Source organism: Hemitrygon akajei, chromosome 10 (genome assembly GCF_048418815.1).
Source record: "Hemitrygon akajei chromosome 10, sHemAka1.3, whole genome shotgun sequence".
NCBI classification, from domain to species: Eukaryota; Metazoa; Chordata; class Chondrichthyes; order Myliobatiformes; family Dasyatidae; genus Hemitrygon; species Hemitrygon akajei.
This window is the reverse complement of record NC_133133.1, coordinates 17,937,342-17,963,458: the sequence shown is the minus strand read 5'-3', so window position 1 is coordinate 17,963,458 and position 26,117 is coordinate 17,937,342. Positions and strand designations below refer to the sequence as shown.

General features: G+C 45.2%; 1 protein-coding gene across 3 annotated transcripts in view; it reads left to right on the top strand.

The window, feature by feature from the left end:
* Positions 1-26,117, top strand: part of LOC140734182 (mastermind-like protein 2) — a 135,699-nt gene that overhangs the window by 71,779 nt on the left and 37,803 nt on the right. The gene's annotated exons all lie outside the window — the stretch shown is intronic.

Below are 26,117 nucleotides of genomic sequence, written 5' to 3'. Positions count from 1 at the left end.
CTCCATTTTTCCTTCATCTATATGTCCACCTAAGAGTCTCTTAAATCTCCCTAATGTATCTGCCTTTACCACCACCCTTGGCAGGGTATTCCAGGCACATACCACTCTATTTTTTTAAAAAAAAGCACCTACTTCTGACATCTCCTCTAAACTTACCTTGACTCATCTTAAAAAGATGTCCTCGGGAAATCCTCTTGTATCTTTTGTAACTAATCAATGGTTGAACAGTACACTGAATTTATAACCATGAAAGGCACATATAATGTAAACTCTTTGACGGTTCATCTAGGTCTGTGTGAAAGTTCAGAGTCAGGTTTATTATCATGGACGTATGTCGTGAAATTTGTTGTTTGCTGTGGCCGTACAATGAAATATATGAAAAATTAAGTTTCAATAAGAAATATAAAAAATAAATAAATAGTGCCAAAAGAGAGCAAAATAGTGAGGTAGTGTTCATGGGATTGTGAGCCATTCATAAATCTGATGGCAGGAGGGAAGAAGCTGTTCCTAAACTGTTGAGTGTGCACCTTAGGGTTCCTGTACCTTTTCCCTGATGGTATGAATGAGAAGAGGGCACGTCCTGGGTAATGGGGTTCCTTAATGGGGTTCTTGAGGCACTGCCTTCTGAAGTTCTCCTTGACAGTGAGGAGGGTTTTGCCTGTGATGGAGACGGCTGAGTTTACAACACCTGCAGCTTTTTATCAATCCTTCACATTGGCGCCTCCGCCCTAGGTAGTGATACAAACAGTCAGAAAGCTCCCAGGGAACACTTCCAGTGAGTAGGATCAGACCTATCACTCAGTGAACTGGCCAGGAGTTATCCCTCCTCCCTTGTCATCAGAACAGTTCCTCACAGCTCACATTGAGGAAGCTAGCAGGTTTGATCCTTTACCTCAGTGACGATATGACAGAAACACCTCACTGATTGTATACTACTCTGGTGCATTCTGAAAGGTGATCTCTAAACGTAATTCCTTATGTACAGCAGTTGTTTTGAAATATGATTAGAAAAATTAGAACATTTTATTTTTAAAAAAGTCATCATTTGTGCCATGTCATTTAGCATGGGCGGTCATGGTCTTTTGATCATGAATGTTCTTGGCAAAGTTTTCTAAAGAATTGGTTTCCCATTGCCTCCTTCTGGGTAGTGTTTTTACAAGATGGGTGACCCAGCCATTATCAATACTCTTCAGAGATTGTCTGCCTGGTGTCAGTGGTCGCATAACCAGGACTTGTGATATGCACCGGCTGCTCATATGACCATCCACCACCTGCTCCCATGGCTTCAATGTGACCCTGATCAGGGGGCTAAGCAGGTGCTACACCTTGCCCAAGGGTGACCTGCAGGCTAGTGGAGGGGAAGAAGCACCTTACACCTCCTTTGGTAGAGACATATCTCCACCCTGCCACCCTTCATAAAAAATAGTTAATTTAAACGGCATGTACATGAATGAATGGCATGGAATGCGTTCTTGTTGTTAACCACGAAAGTGATCGTTACTTTCGGTCCAAATTTCTGCTCTGGAAGTCATGTGGTATGAGAAATTTCCTTCCTTTTCCAGCAACTAGAAGGTGTGAACTTCATTGTGAGCCATCACCAATAACAAAACAAGGTTTTTTTCCCCTCCCCTCTCTTGAGGGCTAAGACTTCCTGGTGTTCTATTTAAGTAACTTCCTGCAAATTCATTTTTTTATGAAATGGGTTTAAGTCGTCACTTTGCTTCATAATGCAGGATTTTTAATGAAATCTCCCTTTCTTCCCAACTGATGTGGTACTTCTTTGTGCAACACTAGTTATCTCTAGCAAGGTAGCGTGGCAGTTAGGGTAAAGCTTCACAGCACCATCGACTGGGATCAATTTCCACCGCTGTCTGTGAGGAGTTTCTGTGTTCGCCCTGTGACTGCATGGGTTTCCGCCGGATGCCCCCGTTTCCACCATTCCAAAGACAGGCGGGTTAGTAGGTTAATTAGTTACATGGGTGCAATTGGGTGGCACGAGCTCGTTGGACTGGAGAGGCCTGCTTTATTATTTTTATTTTAGAGATACAGCGTAGAATAGGCCCTTCCAGCCCTTCAAGCTACCTAGCAGCCCCCAATTTAGCCCTAACTTACTCACGGGACAATTTACAATGACCATGAAGCTACTGACCAGTATATCTTTGGACCATGGGAGGAAACTGGAGCACCTGGATTCCCATGCATTCCACAGGGAGAACATACAGACTCCTCATAGAAGGTGCCATGACTGAACACTGAACTCTGACCTGAGCTGAAATAGTGCCGCGCTGACTGCTGATCTCCTAAATAAGTACATGAATAAACGAATCTCCTTGTTTTAGACTCGTCTCAGCCAGTGCTTGGAGCCATCCTGATACTAGTTTGCTCCTTTCCTCTCGTGTTTTTAAAAAAACTAATTTAATTGAGGTGAAGAAAATATAGTAAAGGCTTAGAGCAGTCTAAAGTGACAACACTATCCAAAGCACAAGGAAACAGTAAGTCTTTTGATGTGTTTAAACAGTGTGCCTGTGTGAGGATGCTGTTGAATGTCTACACAAATAACGGCCTCTGTCCTGTTTTGGAATCTGATTTGCTAATCTGGGAACCTTGACGACAGTATCCTTAATTGGCTGACAGATAGTGTTTTTGAAGTAGGTCAGACAAAATCAGGCAGTGTTGTTTTATTCATAGACACTGAAATTCACAGACACTTTCATCTTGAGGGGGTTTGCTGGTGTGCGAGATGGCCTCAAAGAACCAATATCGATGGTGGCAGGGGTCCTGCTAGGTGTTCCCTTCTTGCAGCCACAACAGAGAACCATCACTCTTGCTCTCCACAACAGATGTTGTAGGGGTTAACGCCAGACCAGTGCTCCAGTAACACACACAAAATGCTGGAGGAACTCAGCAAGTCAGGCAGCATCTATGGAGGGGAGTAAACAGTCCATGTTTTGGGCCGAGACCCTTTATCAGGACATTTTCTTGTACCAGAATCATGTTGAAGGGAATGCCACCTTGTAGACGACACTTTCAGACTGAAGCCCCTCTTCAGCCTGAGACTCCTTGTCACGTGACCTCTGAGTAGAATTCTGATTGGCATTTTGGCCAAAGTGCACATCTTCGAATGTCAGGTATAAAGAGGTCAGGTTGTAAGGACAGGTGCTGATCTACTTGTTTAAATTTTTCTCAGCAGGTGGTACAGAGAACCTGACCCCTCTGGCAGTTTCAATTTGGACACAGGTTGCTCTAGTCTAGACTGATAAATAAGATGTTAGGGGAGTTCAGCATCTATGGAGGGGAATGGATAGTTGCCATTTTAGGTCAAGGCCCTTCATTTGGAGCAAGGGTCTTAATCCAAAACATGAATGGTCCATTTCCTTCTGTAGATGCTGCCCTGTGTGCTGAGTTCCTCCAGCATCTTGGTTATTGTTCCAGGTTATGGCATTAGTGTCTCTGTTCTACCGTGACGTCTTCAAGCACAGTTGATGAGACCACACCTGTTGTTAAACCGAGAGAGTGTAAGGAAGATTTACCAGAATTTGAGGGTCTTTGGTATAGGGGGAGGTTGTACAGGCCACGACTTTATGCCTTGGAGTGTAGGAGATTGAGGTGTGACCTGACAGAAGTGTATAAAATCATGAGGGCCACAGCTAGGGCAAATGTATATAGGCTTTCTCCCCTCCAAGAAAATGGAGCAAAAAAATCAGAGGGAAAAGATTTAAGGTGAGTGCTGAAAGATCTGAAAGGAATTTGAGCGGCAACTTCTTCATGCAAAGGGCACTGCCTGTATGGAACAGGCTGCTAGAGGCAGTGGTCAATAACAATGTTCAAGCAGCATAACTAGGCCGACTGGCATCCACACCGGATTTTGATGCGAGTGGTCCCAGGCTGCAAGGAAGGGGCACCTTGCGGGATCCGCGCCACTGTCTATATCGGCTCTCTGTGGCTCGATGCTTCAATGTTAGGAAGGCACTACCCATGTCACGGTCTTGCTATGGAAACACCAATACCCAGGAACAGAAACGGGTGGATACAGTCTAGCCCATCACATGCAGAGTCCTCCCCCACCACTGAGCACATTTACATGGAGTGCTGCCAGGAGAAAGCAGCGTCTATGATCAAAGATCCTCCCCCCCAACCCCCCGGCCATTATCAACATGTACTAGCCCGAGATTCACTTTCTTGTGGACATTCACAGTAAATACAAAGAAATACAAGAGAATCGATCAAGACGCACACAACAAAGATGGACAACAACCAACATACAAGACAATAAATGGTGCAAATACAAATAATAATAAATAAGCAATAAATATCCAGAACACGTGTTGTAGCATTCTTAAAAGTGAGTCCATAAGTTGTGGAATCAGTTCAGTGTAAGAGTGAGTGTAGTTAACCCCCCTGGTTCAAGAACCTGATGGTTGAGGGGCAATAACTGTACCCAAGCCTGGTGGTGTGGGTCTTGAGCCTCCTGTACCTGCTTCCTGATGGCCGCAGTGAGAAAAGAGCACGGCCTGGGAGGTGGGGCCCCTGATGATGGATGCTGCTTTCCTGCAACAGCATTTCATGTAGACATGCTCAGTGGAGGGGAGGGCTTTACCTGTGATGGACTGGGCCGTATCTGCTACTTTTTGTAGGCTTTTCCATTCAAGGTTACTGGTGTTCCATACCAGGTCGTGATGCAACCAAACAATATACTCTCCGCCACACATCTGTAGAAGTTTGTCAAAGTTTTAGATGACATGCCCAGCCTGCACAAGCTTCTTGGAAAGCAAAGGCCATGTCTGCCTTTTTTGTAAGTGCAGTGACGTGCTGGACCCAGGACAGATCGTCTGAAATGATAACTTTGAACTTAAAGGTACAGCCTCACCCACTACTTTCCAACGAATGTCAATGCTTGCTCACTATGGCAATATTAACCTTCATGCTGCAGGTTAAAGGCGGTTTCCCCTAAGTGAAAAGGCCAAACACTATTCCCAAATTTAACGAGGATCCCTAGAAAGTGGACTGTAAAGAGTGCAGTACTTCTTCCCGGACTTACGCTCCACACTTCGGCAGCGAGCTTCCTTTTGGGAATGATAAGAGCAGACCAGCAGAGAGGTCAGAGTTCACGGCGAAGCAGTGTTTTGAGGGCGAAGGTATGTGGAAGTTAGCCAGCTGGAGAGGCAAACAAAAAGGCATGAAATCCGATCTACATAGCAAGCGGTGGAAACGCAGCAAGCAGCTGCCGTGAGGGCGCTGAAACTTTTTTTCTCCCCTGTGTGTGTGCGTGTGTTCTTGTTAGTTCTGTTAATGGAAAGATGAACGTTTTTATTTTAACAGAAATATGCCTGTAGAAGTGCTTTTCGTTCTGCGCGTGACGAGAGTCGTGCCAGCATTATCTGGCCTCTAGGTTTCAACCTACACATTTAAAAATGCAGTGAGGCAGTGAGGTAATAAAGAGCTCATTTCTTCAGCCGCAGAGACTGTGCTGTCTGCCGGTGTGAGCTTATGGTCAAAGTATTCTTGCTTCATTTTTAGGCTTTTAAGGAATGTCTAACTGTGTCGAGAATGCTTGAATTAAAAAGGAATTTAGAAGTTCAAAGTAAATGTATTATCAAAGTATGTAAATGTCACCATATACAACCCTGAGATTTGTTTTCTTGTGGGCATTCTCAGTAAGTCCAACCATCCCACCTTCTTGCACACCTCCCCCTTGCCCCATCCCCACACCCTTAACCCTTCTTCTATTTACCTTCCACTTTCCCCCTTCCCCTTATCAGTCCTCTATCCACTTTCTTTCCCCATCCCCTCTGCTTCTCCCTATCTCCCTCCCCTTCACTCCTTCAGCATCATCTGTCCCCTCCCCCTCCCCTTCACTCCTTCTGCCTCATCCGACCCCTTCCCCTCCACTCCTTCTGCCTCATCTATCCACTTCCCCTCCCCTCTCCTCCTTCCCGCTCCCAACCCCTTCCCCTTTACTCCTTCTGCCTCATCCTTCCCCTCCCCTTCACTCCTTCTGCCTCATCTGTCCCCTCCCCTCCACTCCTTCTGCCTCATCTGCCCCTTCCCCCTCCTCCTTCCCCTTCACTCCTGCCCCATCCGTCCCCTTCTCCCCTCTCCTTCCCACTCCCAACCCCTTCCCCCTTTCACCTCCCCCTACCCTTCCCCTCCACCCTCTCCTTCCACACTTCCCACCTCCCTTCCCCACATTTTACCCCCTTTCCTCTCTGCCCATTTTGCCCTCTCCTCCTTCCCCCCTCTACCCCTCCCCCACTTATCTCCTGCCCCGCCTGACATTTGGGGCATTTGAACGACGGAGCGCACCTCTGCTCAGACATATCGGGGAGGGGGGGAAGGGGAGACTGAGAGAGGGTTAGACAGGCGCGGAGAGGGAGAGACGGAGAGAAAAAGCTTAGGATTTGATTTCAAAGGGCTGTGACAATGATATTGCCAGACTGTGAGCTTTTGAGGGTGTATGCAGCGTCTCAACCAGAGCAGTATAGCCCCTGCAGCTAATTTGAGTGGCTTTGAATAAACCGATAAAGGATGATGAATCAGAGCTGTCTGAGCGGCGAGCTGGAGGTTTGGCTCCTCGTTTCTCGCTGATGTTTCAGCAGTGACTTGCTTCGTGGTCATTTAGTTGGTTCTCGTGTACAGCAGCGCGGCCCCAGGGCTCTGCGTTTTATATCCTGTGTATTTGGAGTAAATAGAGCTGCCACTCGGCTGTGTGGGGAAACTTCTTCGAACCTTTTGGCTTGAGTGTACCCGTTTTCCCACTGCTTACGCTATCTTATGTATTTATTGTGTGTTTTAATTATCGTGTTCTTTATCTTACTGTGTTTTTTTTGTGCTGCATCAGATCCAGTAACAATTATTTTGTTCTTCTTTACGCTTGTGTATTGGAAATGACACTAAACAATCTTGAATCTAGAATCTTGTTTTGCTTAAAAAATATCCTGCCCTCGGTGGAAAAAATCCCGTGTAAAGCAAAGGCTTTGAATTCATTTCTAAGTGAGTGTGTTGCCTCTCCTAACTTAGGTTTATTCTAGTCTGGTGGTGGTGGGGGGGCGGGGGGGTGGTGAGTAATGTTCGGAGCCAGTGGTGCGTCAGTTTAATATTGATGGCCATGACTTGTGGCTCCTCGTGGCCAAGTAATCTTGTTGAGTGTCTAGTATGAGGTCGCTTGGGGAAAGGGAGTGGGGGCGGTATTGGCAGGGGAGGGGGTGTTTGATGGTGTGGAGGGGTGAGCTGATGAGGGAGCTGCCCAATCTTTCAACCTGCTAGCTTGCGCTGCCTCCTACTGTCTGTCACAGAACAGCACTGGGATTGAAAGTTAAAAATAACAACCCACACATCCAAAATTCCTTTTACTTCTTTTCCCTTTTCACTTCCATTCTCTTTGTTGCCCCTCCAATTCTTTCATTTATTCATTCCTTTTTTTCTCTTTGCATTTACTCTCTGTCTTGTACAGTTTCATTTCCTTGCACACTTTACATCTCTCACCTCGCACCCTCTTCATCACTCACTCACACCCATTCACGCCCCCTCACTCACTTATTGACTTTTCCCCCTGTACTGTCCCAGTCTTCCTGCTTCTCATCCTCATTCTCTCTCTTTCACTCCAAACCCTAGATTTTGTTTTTATTTATTCATTCTCCCCATCTCTCTCTTGATCTCACACTCCTCACATTCTCCCACTCATTCTCTTCATCTGCTCTTATTTTTTTCTCTCACCCTCCCTCTCTGTCACCCCCCTCTCACTTACCCTCCTCACTCACACACTCTCTCACCCCCTCTCTCTCTCACCCTCTCTCCCACCCCTTCTCTCACCCTCTCTCTCTCACCCCTCTCTCACCCTTTCTCTCTCTCCCACCCCTTCTCTCACCCTTTCTCTCTCTCCCACCCCTTCTCTCACCCTTTCTCTCTCTCACCCCTCTCTCTCTCTCACCCTCTTTCTGTCTCTCACCTTCTCTCTCTCTCGCACCTTCTCTCGCTCTCTTTCACACCCCTCTCTCTCACCCTCTTTCTCTCTCTCTCACCCTGTCACTTTCTCTTTCACCTTCTGTTTTACTCTCACTCTCTCTCACCCTTTCTATTTCTCTCTCACCCTCCCACCCTCCCTTGTCCTCTGTCACTCACTCTCACATTCACTCCCGCCTCCCTCCCACACTCTCTTTCACACAATCTTCTGTTTGCCTCCCCCCCCCCCCCAAGTCAGTTATTTACTCATTCCCAGTCTCCCTCTGTTCGAAGTGGTAAGTATGGGGAAGCACTGTTAGCAGAGTGTTTACTAATTGGAAGACAAAGATGTGATGGGGAAATCCTTTCAAATCTAGCCTGTTATCAAGTGTTCTGCAAGAAGTCATATTCCTCAATGAAGAGGCATTGCAAAGCTTAATTGTGTTCAGTTGACTGGTGTTTGCTTCACTCAGACTGAAGTACTGCTCATAGCAATACACCCATTGCATTAATCCTTGTGACACACTATCCGGAAATCCTGATTTAGCTTAGTGGGTAGGACGTTGAAGAAGACTGCTTGGTGCCCGTTCTCCCTGCTTGAGTGAACTAAAAACATTGGGATGCAATAGTTGCAACTTAATAAATTAATTGAAAGGCAACTAAAGAGTGGGAATTTTAGAAACTAGTGACAAAACCCCAGGTTAGTAGCTGCTGTTTGATTTTGGTAAAACGTCAGAGATATTCCAGCAAGACAAGAGTGTTACTACAGTAACATGCAGCAAGGCAAGCCACATCAAAGTGAAGTGAAGTGCAAGCTGACAAACTCTAAGTATACAAATCAGACGGTTTTTTTTTCTAAATGCATTTCTTCAAGCCAGAAGAAAATAGTGTAGCTGGATTGTTTTACTGAGCAGAAGAGAAAGGTTTTATAGATGGAAAGTGTCGCGTGAAAGGGCTGAAAATAAACACCCCTTCTTGTAACACCAACCTAAGAGGCACTGGTACTTGGAATGGAAATAAACTTCTGTGAAAAAGTGAAAAGTTCACTTTCAGTTTCCCTGACACTAGTTTTCGGCTAATGGGAGAAGAAGTCAAATCTGGAGTTGGGCTTTTTGGAGAAATTCGTTGATGGTGGGTGGGGAAATGGTGATTATTGTAAACAGGAACTCCCGCTCTTGCTCATGAAACCTCAGCTTGTGAATAGGATGCAAAGCAGACACAGTTTCATAAGGCTGTGTAGGACCTTTGTGTACCCGGAACACTGAGAATGAATCAAAGTTTAAATATCAATCACTTGAGTTTTTAATGACCTGACTTCACCTCATTAAGTCACATGGTATGATCTAATTTTCATTAGTAAATGGACAGGGTTGAAAATTTTTAGTGGTTTACTAGAAATCAATGTAAGAAATCTCCATTCTTAGTCTGCAAAGTAAAAGCATTGTTATGGTAATCAGCCCTTTGCTGAACAGTAGGATTTCAGAATGCGTCCCTTACAATATGAAGCTTGTTTCTTAATTCAGTGAACACCCTACACTCACCAAAACTTGCACTTCCTCAAAAAGAAAACTATTTAATCATATTTATTTTGCTGTGGTGTCCTGGCGTCCGCAAGTGCCTAATTACCAAACAAACTCTAATCATAAAATTAATTTGCCGTAAGTGTTAAAAATAGAACGGATTTGCACAGCCGAGCTGCCAGTAAAGACTGACTGGAAACACAGGTCACGTATGTGAGAGTAAAGCTCCACAGTATGTTTGCTGAGGGGAAAGAACGTATAGAATTTCTCCCCAAATCCTGAGGGACTCTCCTTAGCGGAGAATTCGGTGGATGATTCTGGAATGGAGCTACAGTTATAGGTCAAGGCTATTGAGTCTCCTGGTTGGTGGAGAAACTGCCCATATAGTGCCAATAAATAATGTTTTAGTCAAACTATATTTCCAATAAATGATGTGTATTTAACTTTTTAATGGGATAGTAAGTCATTTTGCACACTCCACATATGAGCTGGTTCAGTTTGTAAAACCTTGTGTAAATTATGATAGCAATATATATTTCATTTTGAAACAGAAAATGTTTAATTCGCATGGACTGCACCTTTAGTTCTGCTGACCTAGCCTTATTTTCCCTTGCTAAAGACATAGTTATCAGTTCCTGTCATCCTCTGAGATACCAGGGGCAAAGGTTGCCTGGGGACAGTAGGGTTGCCGTGACTGGTAAGGGTAATTGAGGCTGAGCCAACACAAGGGTATCATCAGTGGATTCTGTTACCATGAGGAAATATGTACAGGGTGGGAAAGCCTTTCAATCTCAGTTCTTTGCAATTACCCTTTCCAATCAAAGGTATCATAGACCTTGCTGGCTGGCCGTGTTCCCTGTCACCCAAGTTGATAGGATTGTTAAGAAGGTGTACTGTGTGTTGGCTTTCATGAGCCAGGGGACTGAGTTCAGGAACCACGAGGTAATGTTGTAGCTCTGTAAAACCCTAGTTAAGACTACAATTAGAATATTGTGTTTGTTTCTGGTGACCTCATCGTAGGAAGGGTGTGGAAGCATTAGAGAGGATGCAGAGGAGATTTGCCATGATGCCGCCTGGACTAGAGAGCATGAGGATGGGTACGGTGAGCTGGGGCTTTTCTCTTTAGAGTGAAGTGACTTGATAGAGGTGTGCAAGATGGAAGGGGCATAGACAGCTAGTGCCTTTCACTCTGGGCAGCAATGGCTAACACGAGGGCATAATGTTAAGGTGATTGGAGGAAAATATAAGAGGGGATGTAAGAGAAAGGTTACATTTTACACACTGCTGAGCCTAGAATGCACTGCCAGTACTGGTGGTAGGGGCAAATGCCTGAGGGACTATTTAGATAGGCACACACGTGAACGAGAAAGGGAGGGAGGGATTAGGTTATTCTTGGGGTTGGCTAAATGGTTGGTACAACATGATGGGTTGAAGGGTCTGGACTGTTCAGTAATGTTCCATGTTCTGTTTCCTTCCCCGCTTTTATAACAGGCCGTATCGTAAAACAAGTGAAAGCATGCCCAGATTTGTAAACAACTTCTCCTCAGCAGCTCCATAACATAATTCTCGGCAGGGAGTTTAAACTCAAAAACATCTGCTTGGAATTCTTGTCATAGATTCCAGTTTTTTTTACATGACTCATTGGTGATATGTGATAGAACAACGATCTGGCTTGGTGTTAAGCCCCAATTTTCCTGAGACTAGCCCACGTTCCCCATTCCTCCTTGGACTTCCCTTAACGTGGACTGTCCTAAACCAGGTGGCTGTGGGGCTCTTAGTGGTGTGGGAGAATGGGATAGGTTGGCAGTAACAGACCCCAGTGGTGTAGGGATGTGGCAAGATCAGGCCCCAGTGGTGTAGGAATGCCAGAAAATTTCAGCCAGAAAATTCCTCGGGAAGACATTGGCAGCATAGTGGAATGTGACTCTCAGCTGTGTCGTAAGTTCCTGATTGTCTCTCACATTTAGCAATTGTATACAGTAAAATGGAATAAAGTTTAAAATGTCAATAAAATTAAACCAGATGCATTGAAGATATAGGTAAGCTATTAGGGTGGCATGTAGCATTGTATTATTGTACTGCTATTAACCTCGCAATAGACTGACATCCTATCCAGGGGGGTGGGGGGGGGGGGGGGGGAGTCTCGTACTCTCAGTCGCTTCACGCCACGGAAACCGGCATAAGCCGGCCTGGTGAGCCTATAAGGCTCAGGACAGACTTTAACTAATACAGAGCCAGTGACCCAGGTTCAATTGTGTCTCTGTCTGTACTCTCACACGGGGTTCTACTGGATGCTCTGTTTCCCTCCCACAGTCCAAAAACAGGTTTAATAGTTGAATTGGTCACATGGGTGTAATAGGTGTAACTGGGTAGAAGGGCCTATTATCAAGCTGGATCTCTAAATAAATTTTAAAAATTGATAAGTAAAATACAAATGATTGAGTCTCATATCTGGAAGTCCTACAATCCTATTAAAAATATACAAAATTATGAGGGCTATAGATACGGTTAATGCAAGCAGCCTTCTTCCCCTGAGGTTGGGTGAGACTAGAGCTAGAGGTCATGGGGTTAAGGGTGAAAGGTGAAATGTTTAAGGGGAACTCCTTCACTCAGACTAGTGTGGTGAGAGTGTGGAACGAGCTGCCAATGGATGTGGTGGATGCGGGTTCAATTTCAACATTTGAGAGAAATTTGGACGGGTAGCTGGACGGAAGGCTGTGGTCCCAGTGGAGTTGGGTGGGACTAGGCAGAACAATATTTCAGCACGGACTAGATAGGCCAAAAGGCCTGTTTCTGTGCTGTGGTGTTCTGGTTCTCCTCCTAAATGGAATAGTTTTCCCGTTCCTGTTCCAGGTTCAGTCCAGGATTGGTTGTGTGAGCAGATTCAGCTTTGTACTGGAAATTGGTTGCCACTCACACTGAGGAACGCTGGCTACTTCTGCAGATACTGTCAGCAAGACACAGCAGAATCTGAGCAAACATTTCCAGAATCAAACCCAAGAGCTTCGGGAATACTTTTGGGTGGAAAATAGTCCGCTCTGTGTAGAATTAGTACTTACCCAGATAAAAACAAGCACCTCTTTAAATGAGTTTGCAATCTGTTTTACCTATAGCAGTGATGAAAAAAAAACATTTTCCAGATGTTTACAGCTGCAATTCAACCCCCCCCCCCCCCCCTTTCCCCATCACTACTTTGCCCACTGCCTGTTTTGATCTTTTGTTGAATTCTGGGCATCGAATGTGGCTGAAGGGATGGGGTTGTTAAGCTAATCCTGTACATATAAACCATTCGTCGCTGGTCATAGGTAAAACACTGTCGAGGCTCTGTGACCTGAAGACAATTCACTGCCTCGATTCCCTGCAGAGAATATTTAAAACTGGAATTACGCAGTCTCCTCCTTTCTCATTTATACTGAGCGATCTTGCTCCCTTGTGGCCCAGAATCCGCCCTCGGTGAAAAGCAGTGATGATATCCTCTGCAGCTGTGCAAAACTCACATAGAAACTCCTTTGTTTCCCTTTGCGAGAAAGACCTTTATAATTCGACACTACATCATTGGCAGATGCGCAGTTCATACTGAATCAGCCCAGAATTCGGAACGTCCCCATCGAAAGCTCCTCACGACGCAACTGTTTGGAAGAAATTTATTAGCAGGATGAGGGCAAAGGATAAATAAATCAAGATTAATTGATTCTGACTCGTCCCCGACTGGCATATGGTGAATTTGTTCGCTTGCTGTTTATTCCCCCACCTCTGAAGGAATCTGCCTAAATATATTTTTGTATTACAGTCCTCACGACTGGAACAATGGCACAAGGATTTCTGGCACAAAGAGAAGTCGCGGCCTGTAGAGTTTTGCGGCGACTTCATTTGACTAAATTGGGCTTGTTGGAGGGGGCTTCAGTCCCGTAAAGTTTGACATGAAACATTGCGCCGAGATTGCAGCCTCTTGAAGCGTTTAGCAGAGAGAACAGGTTCACTCACAGCGGCGTTCCAGAAAGCATTCATTTCCTGAAAGGAGGGGCCCTGATGAAAACAATAGTGTGGAAAGAATGCTATTTAAGTGCGATTAATTTTACTGTGCAGCTGGGTAGTTTAACGGTTTTTTTTTAAAGCCTCCATTCCAATTTTGTCTTCCAGGTCTGATTTTTAACTTGAGATTGCAGGGATAAGGGGGCTAATTTTATCAGGACTCCTCAGCGTTTTGAGTGGGGAAACTTAAACTCAAAACTCTGTAGTACAAATTATCACCCACTAACAGCAATCTTTTAATGCTTTCTCCATGTCACATCTAACGAGCTGGATAGATTCCTGGGAGAATATATTGTGTCTGTCCTACAAATAAACGTGTCAGCCCTGGGTTGTGCTGACTTTACTAATGAGCACATCTTGTGTTTGTGGATGTTCGAAGGGTATAAAATGTCTCCATTATCACCCCACTGCTTTATCCTTCTGCAGGCTCTGCGGTTTTAAACACTTGCTAAAGCGAAGGAGTGTGATATCTCCCAGTTTTATACTTATCCTCCTTTAACAGTGGGATGACTCCAACCTTATTATTGATCCTTCCTGTTCTGCCCAACTAGATCTTCTCTGTCCCTTCCCACATTCACGTCCGCTGTTTCCCCGCCCTCCTGAGATCAGCAGTGCCTAATGTCGAACTCAGGGCCACCTCCATCCTGCACTCTATCAATGCCCGGTTAGGTGCCGCACGTAGGAATTGAAGGTGTCTGCTGGTGAACGTGAGGTTGGCCGGCCCATTCTCAGTGCTGCCTTGATGTTGGCCCAGGGGTTTACTCCGTGATGCCCCAGTGTCAGCCTGGCTGGTTCTGCAACGCTGGCCCAAAAGCAAACAGCTTGGGCACAGAATTCCGCAGGGCTGCAGAGGACATCATCACTGCTTTTCACCTAGGCTGGATTCTAGCCCACAAAGGAGCAAGGGCACTCCCTCAACTTTCCTGCAGTGTTGGCCCAAGCACTCCCTCAGCGCTTCCCTGATGTTAGCCTGGCTCCTCCCTCAGCACCACCCCTGTGTCAATGAAACTACTCCCATCAACACTGCCCCACAGTCAGCTTTGATGCTCCCTCGGTACTACCTCAATGTTGGCCTGGCAATGCCCATTGCACCCTCCCTCCCCCCGGTGTGTCTTGTTGCTCCAATATTGGCATGGCTTCTCCCCCCCAGCATTGTCCCCGTTTGGTTTGGGGCAAACCCTCAGCGGTTGGGTTCACAGGTCTGAGTTAACAGATCAAGCACGCATTTGGTAAACTGGTGAGAGAATTCACCATATAAGATGTAAAATATATTGCCCAGTGCCTTTTTACCACAGAGCATCTGAGTCTGGAAATTCAATATTACTTCAGCAAAATGTCCAAAGTCGCTTATGTTTACTTCAAATCAAAGGCAGGTTTTAAATCTCATTGAGATCTCAGGGCGATCTCATTGAAACCTTCAGAATATTGAAAAGCCTAGATAGAGTGGATGTGGAGAGGATGTTTCCTATACTGGGGGAGTCTAGGGCCAGAGGGCACAGCCTCAGAATACAAGGACATCCCTTTAGAACAGGGATGAAGAGAAAATTCTCTAGCCAGAGGGTGATGAATCTGTGGAATTCATTGCCTCAGATGGCTATGGAGGCCAAGTCATTGGGTATAATTAAAGCAGAGGCTGATAGGTTCTTGATTGGTCAGGGCACCAAATGTTACAAGAAGAAGGCGGGAGAATGGAGTTGAGAGGGAAAATAAACCAGCAACGATAGAATGGCGGAGCAGACTCAATGGGCTGAATGGCCTAATTTGCTCCTATGTCTCAAGCATACTAATAGCAAGACAGTGGGGATACGTGCGGCAGGTCAGAATGTATTAGACACATCCTTCGTTTAAGAGGTTGATTTGTGCCAGTGACACCACTCACTTTACCCTTGCAGCTGTGGAGGGTGAGTAGGGGGTTGCTGCATGGTCGAGTGGGCTACCATCCCCAGTGGCTCTTTGCTCTCCAGGATAATTTTCCCTGCTCATGGTTGACGTGAAAGCAGTATTAATGAGCAGCCGCAACTGTATTTCAGGGTTCTGAGTCCCTCTCAGTACACGCTGCGCTCAGAGGAAGTTGTGGTCTGTATCTAAGGGGTGGCTGGAGACACACACGAGCGAGACAGGAACAGGAGGTTATGGAGAAGTGAACCTGGGTGGGAGAAGGTTTATGCTGTGCATAAGCTGGTACAGGCCTGCATTGAAAGCCTGTAATGGCAATGAAACATGGGGCACAGAACAGTACAGGCCTTTCGGCCCATGATGTGGTGCTGACCTTTTAACCTACTCTAAGACCTTCCCTATCACACAGCCCTCCATTTTTCAATCATCTAAGAGTTTCTTAAATGGGCCTAATGTATCTACCTGTACCACCACACCAGGGAGCACGTTCTATGCACCTACCTATGTTTAAAAAAAAACTACCTCTGACATTCCCCCCCCCCCCTCCCCCCATACCTTAAAATTTTGCCTCCTCTTAATAGACATTTCCACTTGGGAGAAAGTCTTTGGCTGTCCACATCGATTTATGCTTCTTATTATCTCCGGTCTGTTTTTTTATATTTCAAAGATAAACGATTCATAAGAATATATACAGAAAATAAATAATACGATCAATAAATGTAGTTCTTTTACATTCATAGCATCATCCAGTCAATACATTTGTTGTGTTAGCAAACCAATTTATTCTGCTGACAAAGCACTAATGCCACTTGCGTGAACAATGTAGTGATCAGGTGCTTGAAAGACTGCCACACTGGGCCCAGTCTCTCGGTGTCCAGTCAGAGTGGCCTTTAACCTCGGGGTCTTTGCAACGGCTACAACAAGCTGCAGTGTTGCCTTTAGCATGCACACCTGCAGCCTGGAATGGCCAGTCAGCAGCATTCCCTTATGGACATCTCATTACACTGGAAGACCAACAAGTAGGTCTTTCACAAGTACGCCTTTCACTGAGTTGATAATCCGTCCAGTGGTAGATGTTTGTTTCGGTACAACTCCTTCTCAGGTTACAACAGGTTTCGTTCCTGGGAGCTGCTTGTAGCTCAGTCATTCAGATATTGCAATGGAGAATGAAACCTACCAAATATTGAAAAACACAGGTAGAGTGGACATGGAGAGGATATTCCCTACAGTGGGGGAGTCTAGGACCAGAGGCACAGCCTCAGAATACAAGGATGTCCCTTTAGAACTGAGATGAGGAGGAATTTCTTTAAGCAGTGGTGGTGAACCTGTGGAATTCATTGCCGCAGACAACTGTGGAAGGCAAGTCATTAGTTATGGTTAAAGTGGGGGGTGATGGTTTTTGATTCATAAGAGCAACAAAAGTTATGGTGAGAAGCCAGGAGAATGAGGTTGAAAGGGAAAGTAAGTCAGCCACGGTAGAATCGCGGACAAACTTGATGGGCTGAGTGGTCTAATTTGGCTCCTATTCCTTGTGTTTTTTATGGTCTGAAATCCCACTTGGCAGAAGAAGCCTCCAGTCTTGCACCATTCAGTAAATCCATCCCACCGAGTCCCCAGACACTCGTTTATAGGTTCAAGAGTTGGACCTACGTAACCTGGGAGGACCTGCATGTGTTTTCTGCATTACTGGGGCTAATAAATAGACACTGCACGTTTGCCAGGTGTTTGCTCAGATGTTAAAGGTGGCACTGAAATTTAGGATGTAGAATAGTTGACAATGGTTGAGCGAGCAAGGACTTTTCTCTTTGGAGTGAAGAAGGATGAGAGGTGACTTGATAGAGATGGTAAGGGGCTTAAATAGAGTGGATAGGCAGACTTTTCCCAGGCTGGGAATGGCTAATATGAAGGGGAACAGCTTGTTCCACTCACCATCAGATTTCTGAACAGTCCATGAACCATGAGCACTTTTCCTCTCTTTTGCACTATTTTCTCGATTTTTATATTTCTCCCTGTAATTTATAGTAATATTTTAAAGCTTGTGCTGTACTGCTGCCACAAAACAACAGATCTCATAACGTGACAGTTCGGATTCTGATTCTTATAGGTGGCTGTTAAAAATTGCTGAGGAAGTGTGTCAGAATCTGACTGTTAGTCTGCTCAGGCAAAGTCTGATCTTTTTTTAAAAAAAAGTAAACCATCTTTCCTGTGGAAGTTGCGGCCGGACTTGGCTGTTGTGAGTGATGGAGTGGGCAGAGAGACAGGTCCTTCCCGTATCCTAGGCAGCAGACAGACGGAGGAAGAACGGCACCAGGCCGAATTAATGTGATGGACAGGGACAGCGGGTCAGTGAGCTGAGCTAATTGGTGTGTAGCCATTAAATGATCCCAAAGCACTGATGCCTGGTTACAGCTGACATACCCCCCCCAACAGGACAAATTTGAGTCTAGTGAATGGCACAAATTCTTGACCATATTCATGCTATATGCTTTCGTATTACAGTACCACTCAACCTACTTGTGCTATGAAACCATTCATTGTGTGTGTGTGTGTTTACAAGTGCGTCTGCATACCACTCTCAAGTTATTCTCTGTTTGATTTCAGGGGTGGGGCTTAGAAGGGGAAAGGTCGCCGGCTAAATCTCCTCTTCACTGAAAAAATTACGCGTCACATGTGGTTTGGCTGAAGTAGCGAGGAAAGATGACCCCAGAATAATAATTATTGTACAATTACAGGAAGGTCCTAATTATTTTGTGTAATCAATTGGTAATTTGATATTATAATTCCTAAGGCCAAGTACAAAAATATTGGTGCACACTAAATATTCACACAGCCTCACTTTAATCTTCAGTCTTATTTGTCTTTCACTGCTTATTTTCGTATGTCAATTGACTAATTGTGAACTAAGCATACATTTCTTGTGCATATCTTATTATCTCAACCATATAAGCAACCCTCAGAGGAACAGGAGTTAAAATCCTTACCTAAATGTATGTGGCAGAGTGTCATTCCAATACTCGGAGGGTTCAGTGCCAGCTGATTATCTAATCTCTGTCTGATTAGCATTTTTGTACATTATATTTCATTGCCTGTCAGGTTAAAAGAAAAGTAGAGTTTTAAATAGGATGACTAGTTGTACATTAACTAGAAACAGGGTAGAGTGCAAAAAAGTGATCAAGATATTTCTTGTAGTGTTTCAAGATATTACCAATTAAACGCTCCGTTGAGCAAACTCACTTGAAGTATAGCCGGTGACTGATATGTAAAATTTAAGGAGTGTGATTAAATTTTACAAGAAATATCCTTCTTGGTTCAGCTGAGATCCTATTATTACCAGACTCCAAGGTTTTCAGTGAATTATTTCCACCGCCTAGTTTTTTTAAAAATTTCTTATTTTTATATCACGGAACAATTATATTTGCAATGTCATCACAGCAAGTGAGGGAAGAAAGGAGGGGAGCGGGAGTGAGAGACAGATGGTTAACATGAGGTTCTACTGATTTCCATTTGTGTTACAGATGGCTGGGAGTTTCTGAAAAGTGCTTGTGACCACTTAGCAAGCAGTGCACACACGCTCTCTTGCTCTGCCCACACCACCCCTTCCCACATTAGAAAATTTAGTTCTTGCCCGAGCCACTGAGGAAGATGACTGAATGCCTCTGGTATTTAAACCCGCAGTTTACTGCTCCCTGGTCCAGCCCTCCGCTGACTAAATCACAGTGCTCCACTGTAATACCAAGCATTAAGTGTGAAATATGGCGTTTAAATCTTTTTAGCTGGTATTCTCTGTCCTCTTCCCGATTCTATTATTTCAGCATGTTATTGATTTGGGGTTGTATTGTCATGACATTTTCCCATGAACAGTTACTACCTGCCAATTCAACAGTTTAAAACAACACTTAGATTAAATCAATGTTCCTATCTGGATGTCATTTCACACATACTGCTGCGGGGAACACTATGTACATAAATGTGAAGCTGCCATCTTAGTAAACTTGCTTCTTTTAACTAGGTTTCAGGTGGGTTTCTCAAGCAAATTGTTTCCAGTCACCCTCAGGACATTGCCTTCCCTATCTCCAGCCCCTCAACTATCCTTGAACTCAACAATCAGTGGACACTTTATTAGATACAAAAGTGGAACCTCGTGTGGTCTTCTGGTGCTGTCCCCATCCATTTCAAGGTTCATAGCTCTAAGGCGCTTGGAAGTAGGTACAGAGGGGATGTCAGTTCTAAGTTTTTCGCACAGAGAGTGGTGAGTGCATGGAATGTACTGCTGGCAATGGAGGTTGATACAATAGGGTCTTTTAAGAGACTCTTAGATGGGTACATGGAGTTTAGAAAAATAGAGAGCTATGCGGTAGGGAAATTCTAGACATTTTCTAGGGTAGGTTACACGGTCGGCACAACATTGTGGTAATGTGATGTAGATTTCTATGTCCTATCTCGTATGTTCGATGCGTTGTACATTCAGAACAACACTGCACAACACTGTTGCAACGTGTGGTTATTTGTCGCCTTCCTGTCAGCTTGAACCAGTTTGGCCATTCTCCTCGGACCTCTCATTAACAATACATTTTCACCCACAGAACTGCCACTCACTTAATTTATTTTTCGCTCCATTCTCTGTAAACTCTAGGGATTGTTATGCACGAAAATCCCAGGAGATCGGCAGTTTCTGAAATACTCAGAAACCACCCAGTCTGGCACCAACAATCATTCCACAATCAAGGTCACTTAGATCACGTTTCTTCCCCATTCTGATGTTTGGTCTGCACAACAACTGAACCTCTTGACCATGTCTGCATGCTTTTATGCATTGAGTTGCTGTCACATGATTGGCTGATTAGATATTTGCATTAATGAATAGGTGTACATAATGAAGTGGCCACTGAGTGTAGATTCGTGTCCATTCTTAATTTTCCACAGGACCTTCAAGAACTATGACCCCAACCTCTACAGTTCTTTCTTTTGGCTTCCCTGCCTCTCCAGAACTACCTTCTCCTTTAAATTTGTCTCTTAAAAGCTTTTGATCAGCTGTCCTACTTCCAACTCATGAAATTTGGTATTGAATTAAGCTGTGAAGAGCTTTGGGATGTTTTATTACACAGTATAAAAAAACAAATTGATTTTTATTTTAACTGGAGCATTAAGCATAATATTTCAATTAACAATGACAAATATATACTCTGGCTTATCTAACCTGATGGCTTAGTAGGCAAGTTCGGCACAATGGTTAGACCCCACCACCCCGGACAACATAATGTTCACAGTCAGTCTCCTGCTTGAGAAATAGGGTATGATTTGTTTCTTGTTTTCCTCACTCCCGGTCCCATCTCACAGGGTTACAGCCGCAGACTGGGCTGGAGACAAGATGTTGCAGGTTTGTTAAAACTGGGTAGGCCCCCTCCAGTGTATTGCATTCCTTTCTGGTCGCCTCGCTCTGTGGAGGTTTTGGAGAGGGTGTGGAAGAAGTTCGTTAGGATGTTGTCTCGATGAGAGGGCACGTATTAAAGGAGAGGCTGTTTTCTCGGCCGTGGCAGAGAGTGTGGGGCGACCTTCCTTCCGGAGTATGGGCCACTGACAGCAGCTTGCCGTGCCCACCCCTCCTCCTTTCACAGCCCAGCTAGGGACTGTCAATGGCAGAGTTGCGGGTGGTCCATGGCATAAATGTGTTATCAGCCATGGAAATATCTAATACTAGAGGGCATTCATTTAAGGTGATAAGGGATTAGCTCAAAGGAGATGAGCGGGGTTGTTTTCTTCCACCAGCAGAGAGTGGTGGGTGCCTGGAGTGGGGTACTGGCAAATATGATAGAGGCTCCTAGATGTGGAGACAATGATGGGGATATGGACATTGAGTAGATGAAGGGTGGTAGGGTGTAGATATGTCTCTACTCCTTCCCTCCGTTAGCCTGCAGTTCACCCTTGGGCAAGGTGTAGCACCAGCTTGGCCCCCTGATCAGGGTCATGAGAAGCCATGAGAGCAGGTGGTGGGTGGTCGTACAAGCAGCTGGTGTCTATCACAAGTCCTGGTTATGGTGCTCACTGGCGTGTATTGATAATGGCTGGGGTCACCCGTCTTGCAAAGACATGCCCAGAAGAAGGCAATGGCAAACCACTTCTGTGGGACATTTTGCCAAGAAGAATCGTGGTCATGGAAAGAGTGTGACCACCCACGTCATACGACACAGCAGATGATGATGATGTAGGCTGAAAGGATAGGTTTAGTTAGGTGTTTGGTTACTGGTTTAATTAGTTCAGTACAGGATCATGGGCTTAAGGTCCTGTTTCCGTGCTTTACTGTTCTTCCCCTCCCTCCCAACCCAACCTGGGGTCCATGGACCCCTTGCTTCCTGGTATTGGTCCATGGCATAAAAAGGTTGGGAACCCCTGATTTATCATGTATTGCATACTTTGTCTTCACTTGCACATTGTGGTTTTTTTGTGTGTCAGTTTTTACTGACTCAGTTGTACTTCCTTGTCCTGCTGTGAATGCCTGCAAGAGAATGAATCTCAGGGTAGTAATATGTACTTCGATGATAAATTTACTTCAACCTTCGGAGCGCTCTGGATTCTTGAATGTAGTCCCTGTGCAGCAAGGAGAGCAGTTTCTGCTCGACAGTAGGGTTGAGTCAGAGACAGCAGTAGCATTCAGAGGTGGCTGGAAAAAAAACTAAAAATAAAAAATCCTCCTAAGAGTTAGAGCCACATGCATCACGAGGTGAGGCCAAAATTCACTCTAGATGCACAGAGACCTGTTCATGGTGTCCGGCAACCGAGGGGAGAGAGATGGAAAATGGCCTATGGTTTCTGGCTAATAATTATAATGCAAAAACATGAAGCTAAACTTGTCAGCTCATGTTAATAATTTTTATTGATTCATGCATAAACCAGCATTAACACACATAAAGACACAAAAATAAACAAACACAAGCGCTGCTATGTGTATATAAATATACAAATAGACATACAGACACACTGATAAAAAAGCAAAACACATAAGCATACACATTTGGAGTCGTAGAACACTACAGCACAGAAACAGGCCCTTTGGCCCATCTAGTCAGTGCTGAACTGTTATTCTGCCTAGTCCCATCGACCTATTTGCACAGAAATGCTTAAGTGTGGTTATGCAAACATATACATTCCTCCTTCTCGCTGGTACAGGAGCCTCAGGATCTACACCACTAAGTTCAGGAACAGTTACTACCTCTCAGCCATCAGGCTGTTACTAAAGGGGATAACTTCAGTCACACCACTGAACTGTCGCCACAACCTCTGGACTCACATTTAAGGACTCTTCGTCTCACGTTCTCGATATTTATCGCTTTTTTTTGTTTTTTTTTATTTGCAGTTTGGTCTTTCGCATACTAGTTGTTTGTCCGTCATGTGTGTGGTTTTCATTGATTCTATTGTATTTCATTATATTTCATGTGAATGCCTGCGAGAGAACAAATCTCAGGGTTGTATATGGTGCCATCTATGTACTTGGATAATACATTTACTTTGAACTTTCCTACTTATTAGCCTGTTGCACAGGATTGAGGACAACTTATTCCCACTCTGGTTTGTAGGTGAATGAGCGAAGTGTAGGAACCGCAGACTCTTGCACAGTTGGAGTAAATGGTATCTGTTGAGATGGCCGGATGGTAGTTTTTAACTTGCTCAGTGTTTCTGCATACTCCTGATACATACACTTAAATTTATCAACACCACCTCAAGTGCTCCTTCTTGACAATCCAGGGATTCCCAGTGTCATTGGGAATGTTGCATTTCTTCAAGAAAGCTTTGAGCACGTCCTTGAATTTCTGTCTCTTTCTGCCTGGTAATCTTGTCCTACAACAGAGCGCTCGGAGCCAAGTGGCTGCCGTTTTGGAAGTCTGGCGTCTGACGCACAATTGCTGTGGTCTGCCCTATGTAACTAAGTGAGTGTGAGAAGGGCTTCAGTGCAAGGACTTTGGCTCAGGAGAGGATCGTGATGTTGGTGTGTTCATCCTTCCAGCAAATTGGGAGGAACACACACAAAATGGTGGAGGAACCCCACAGGTCAGGGAGTATCGGGGACGAATAAACAGTCGACATTTCAGGCCGAGACATTCTTCCTATAATGGGGCAACCAGAATTCTATGCAATACTCCAGATGTGGCATAACTAGTTTTATAAAGCTGCAACATAACTTCCTAACTTTTGAACTAGTAAAGGCAAACATGCCATATTCCTTCTTAACCACCCTATCAACCTGTGTTCATAACCACTTCCAGGGAGTTAGGAACTTGGAGCCCAAGATCCATTTGCTCATCAATGCTGCTAAGCGTCTTTATATTTGACCTACCAAGGTGCAACACTTTGCATTTGGGTTAAACTCCATATTTTCCACTTTTTGTGTTTAATTCCCCTATGTACAGAGCCTTGTGTCCCACAATCTCCTAATTATCTACACCTTTCAAGGATCATGTCAGGAGGCACAACTGGGTCACATTGGTTCATGGACAACCATTGATCGTGTCAGGGTAGAACGTTTTTTGTCCCAATCCCATCAGGGAGGAGGCTACATAGCATCCACGCTGGGACCACCAGACTCAAAAACAGTTACCTTCCCCAAGGAATAAGGCTGATCAACACATCCGACCCATCAACCCACCCTTCCACACCCCCACCACCACGACTTCATCTTTTCCTGTCGCTCACCTTATGTACAGACACTCCTGTGCCTAGTGTCACTCTATGGTCGTACAATCAATCTGTGTATAATCTATTGTACTATTTATATTTCTGGTGTTTTTTTATAATTATTATTGTATTCTTCATTTTATTGTGGATTTTTGTGCTGCATCAGATCTGGAGTAACAATATTTCTTTCTCCTTTACACTTGCGTACTGGTGGAAATGACTTTAAACAATCTCGGTAGACGTGACAGCTCTAAGCGTGTACAGACCGGGCTCCTCTACCTGTTTCGTCCCACTACATTGTGTTGCATTGTTGTTGGGGAATTAATAGTGCGAGAAACGCAGTGAGCTACTGAACCACAGGAATCCTCAGTCAGGACAGTCAATTTGTTGAGGCACGTTGCCCACTGAAGCTGGAACCTGGTCAGTTCCCTCAGGTGAGTCAGCCCCCTTACATTAATCACCAGTCAGCCGGTGCTCTGTCTCTCAGAAAGAAAAACAAGTCTTCAGCTGGCTTAACAGTCGCGGCTACGGCAGAGAGAGGGCTGCTCCAGATCAGAGTCGTAACGAAGGCACTGCTGAATGGAACAAAGCAGAGAGCATATTGTCTCTACAGACAGCTAGTTCCTGTGAATGGCTGCCCAAGCATGTAGTGGCTCATCAATCAGACCTCCTTATAACCCACTGTTCAGACTCTAGTTACGTGCAAAGCCGTGGAGCACAGCTGAGGGAGTGCAAGCATTTGATGGGTCGACAACTGCAGTCCACCTCTTTGATTTTAGAGGCGGCTGGACAGGAGGAGGCCATTCGGCCCTTTGGGGCTATCACAGTTAAAGTAGAGGGAGGAGCATGAACGCATCCCACACAACTTCAATAAGGAGCAAAAAATGCATCCTGCAGTCACTTGCAGTCAATGCGCCCCAGCCGACTCCTCAGAGCTGCGTCCTTTTGTCACCTCTGCTTTTCCCCCCGTTACTGAATAGCCGCATAGACTAGGACCCGTGGATGGAGCACCTTTGCTCTGTCCACAATAGCCAAGATTTCCCAGTGGCCAACCAGCTTAATTCCACTCCCCGTTCCCATTCCAACATGTCAGACCATGGCCTCCTCTGCTGCCACGATGTGGCCATTCTCAGGTTGGAGGAGCAACGCCTCATTTCCCGTCTGGGTAGCCTCCAACCTGATGGCGTGAACATAGATTTCTCCAACGTCTGGTAATCTCTCCTCCCTCCCCCTTCACTCTTTTTGCATTTCCAATTCTGGCTCCCCTCTTACCCCTTCACTTGCCTGTCACCTCCCCGTCATGCCCCTCCTCCTTCCCTTTCTCCCAGGGTCCAGTCTCTTCTCCTATCAGATTCCTTCCGCAGCCCTTTACTTCTTCCACCTATCACTCCCCCCCCCCCAGCTTCTCACTTCTTCCCCCTCTCCTGTCAGCTCATACCCCTTCACCTTCCCCTCCCCTTTCTTATTCTGGCTTCTTCCCCTTCCTTTCCAGTCCTGATGAAGGCTCTCCATCTGAAACGTTGACTGTTTATTCCCCTCCACAGATGCTGCCTGATCTGCTGAATTCCTCCAGCATCTTGTGTGTGTTGCTCTGGATTTCCAGCATCTGTAGAATTTCTTGTGTTTGTGACTATTACCAGCCCTCAGCTCATGGAATTTGAAGCTAATCAAAGTGGCCCATTTCTGGTGCTGCTTCGAAATGAGGTTAATCCAGAGCACTGTCGACCAACCTACTGCCTCTGAGCCAAGACCCTCAGCAGGGAAGCGGTGAGCTTTGACTCCTGCACCATTCAGCACTCTGGAGTGGAGAGTTTACTGATTGTAAAGCGCTGCAAAGATCGATGTTCAGCCTGCCTTTAGTCAAGCATCTTCAGGGCAAATCTTTGCAACTGAAGAGATTTCAAGTCCTGCAGTCTGGACAAAGGAAATTGGGCTGATTTGCTTCTTGGAGTTTTGGTCACCTCATTACAGGAAGGTTGTGGGAGCTTTCAAGGGGGTGCAGAGGAGATTTACCGAGACACAGCCTGGATTAGAGAGCACGTCCTAGGTTAAGCAAGCTAGGAT